The following is a 2,707-nucleotide window of genomic DNA, read 5'->3' on the forward strand; positions in this document are numbered from 1 at the left end:
TCTGTCCTTTCTGTCCCTTGAACACACCAAGCACATCCCCATCTGGCCAACATTGCACCTTCTGTCCCCTCCTCCTGGTATGTCACCATGTGGCCATCCCTTCTCAGCAGGACAGTCCAGATGTCGCTGTCCTCGGCCATCCAGCCCCCAGCCCCCCACCCACTCCCCACACCAGCCCTGTCCGGTGGTTCCTTCTGTGATGGAAATGCTCCCCGTTCGCTGTCAAACACAGCAGCCACCCCGTGTGGCTAATGAGCCCCTGAAATGTGGCTGTTGTGATGGAAGAACTGAACTCTTAATTTTCTTCTTTTTTCTGAAAAACAAAATTTCTGTAAACTGTTTGAGTGCAGAGATGTTCTTTGCAATCCCAATACAGTACAGATTTCTTTTCCAAAATGAAATGATCAAGGAAAAAAGAAAAATAGCTATATAAAATGTTTTCCTGAAGAAACAGGACAATCTCATCTTTCTTTAAAAACAAAACAGGCCGGGCGTGGTGGCTCACGCCTGGCTGAAGTGGGTGGATCATGAGGTCAGGAGTTTGAGACTAGCTTGACCAACATGGAGAAACCCCGTCACTACTAAAAATACAAAAATTAGCTGGGAATGGTGGTGCATGCCTATAATCCCAGCTACTCGGGAATCTGAGGCAGGAGAATGGCTTGGACCTGGGAGAAGGAGGTTGCAGTGAGCCGAGATAGCACCATTGCACTCCAGCCTGGGCGACAACAGTGAAACTCCGTCTCAAAAAACAAAAACAAAAACAAACAACAAAAATCAAAACGATCCTTTTGAATGTGTGGTACAGGTGTAGGATTGAAGCCATGGGCTTTAGCGGTGCCGTGAGCCCAGGGCTTTGCTAACAGCCAGCACCACAGGCAGAGTAGCACTCTGGCCCAAACCGTCCTTGCTGCTTTTACAGAAGCTTCCTGAACCTAAGTGATCAGTTCCCAGCTCTCCTTAAATTCCCAGTCGCCACCCTGGGCTTCTCTCCCTAACACCCTCATTGCTTTGGGAGCCCCTGAAGTGAACCCTGAAGTACTCCCTCTGTCAAATCTGGGCTCAGACCTTTGCCCTTCTCTGTGTCACTAGGAAATTTCAGTCAAGAGGGTGGAAATGGGTCATTTCAGACCATGCAGCAAAGCCACTGCCAGGTAAGTTTGTTTTTTTGTTTTTGTTTTTTTTTTCTTCAGACAGAGTCTCTCTCTGTCCCCCAGGCTGGAATGCAATGGTACAATCTCTGCTCACTGCAACATCTGCCTCTTGGGTTCTAGCAGCTCTCCTGCCTCAGCCTCCCGAGTGGCTAGGATTATAGGCACCTGCCACCACGTCCCACTAATTTTTGTATTTTTAGTAGAGACGGGATTTCACCATGTTGGTCAGGCTGGTCTTGAATTCCTGACCTCAGGTGATCCACCCAGCCAGGCGAATTTTAAGGCAAATTTTATCTCTTATTCGGTCAGAGCCAGACGTAACCTTCTTACCACTGAGCAATCCTGCCTTTGCCAGAGATGCAACTTAGGCAACTCTGGATGAAGGTGGGATGAGGAAGCCCGGGGCAGATTCCAGGAGGTCTGGGCCTGACTAAAGGAATGGACTTGTGTGCTTTTGAAGGCTGTAGTCACTGGGTGTCACTTCTGGCCCAGCTGCCCCTCAGTGGTAAACAGGAAGGGGGACCAAAAAAAACTGAGATGGCAAAACAAACCCAGGCTCCGGAAGCAACATGAGGTCGCGCAGATCCCACTAGGCAGCCTCATTACATGTAAGAGAAATGCTAGGAAAAGGGATTACTGCAGGAGGCACCTCAGATCTGATGACAGGCAGGACCTTGCATCAAAATGATTTTTCCTTAGAACAAAAGAAAGGGTGAGAAAAGAAAAGATCAAAGAAAGGGGTTCCATGAGCTTCATGAGATAGGACACAGCAGTGTTGTAAGGGAAGCAGGAAGATGGGGGCTATGGACACAGGGTGGCAGATGGTGCCTCTCATGGCTTCTTTTCTCCCTGTTGGGCTGGTGGGTTGGTAGCTGAGGCCGGAGGTCCCCTCCCCCGGGGAGCAGGCAGATGACTTTGGCAAGGGGCAGTGGGGAAGCTGGGGTTACTCCACCTGGGCATCGCGATTGGCTCCCTCAGTCTTCTTCAGTTCCCTCTCCATTAAATCTCCCTCCACCTCCTTCTGATCACTGATCACAAACTCCTTAGCGAAATCCTGTATGACCTCCTTCACTGGGGTCTTGACGTTCTTGCCAATCTACCTGATGAGGGCAAACATGGACCTCCTGCTCATGGCATCCCCTGTGGTGACACACACGAAGGCAAGCAACCAGACCTCGTCTGTATGCTGCAGGATGAAGTGCTGGTATTCTGCTCCTTGCCTGACAGGGACGATGATGGAACCATCATATTTAAAAGTCACCCAGATGACGGCCAACCTGTCGTCTTGTGCTAGGTTGTAGGCCTCCTGGCAAGCCTCTTTTTCAATCTTGGTGGCCATCACCACGGTGCTGCAGTGGAGACACTGCCAGGGGGGACCAAGCATGCCCCTGGCCATGGCGGGGATGGGAGCGTGGTAGTGGTGATAGTGACCTGGTGTCTGCAAATTCCAAGCGTGGCTGCAGCTCTGCTAAACTCTTAATTTTCAATTACTCTAATTGCTTGAAAGTCAAATAGCCACATGGGGCTAGTGGCCACCATTTGGACAGAGTGAC

The 2,707-nt window shown here is 50.2% G+C and overlaps 1 pseudogene; it reads right to left on the bottom strand.

Annotated features, from left to right (window-relative positions):
• Positions 1-1,951: 1,951 nt before the first annotated feature.
• LOC119623326 (coactosin-like protein pseudogene) lies at positions 1,952-2,493 on the bottom strand (annotated as a pseudogene).
• Between the last annotated feature and the right edge of the window lie 214 nt (positions 2,494-2,707).

This window comes from Chlorocebus sabaeus, chromosome 16 (assembly GCF_047675955.1).
Source record: "Chlorocebus sabaeus isolate Y175 chromosome 16, mChlSab1.0.hap1, whole genome shotgun sequence".
Taxonomy (NCBI): domain Eukaryota; kingdom Metazoa; phylum Chordata; class Mammalia; order Primates; family Cercopithecidae; genus Chlorocebus; species Chlorocebus sabaeus.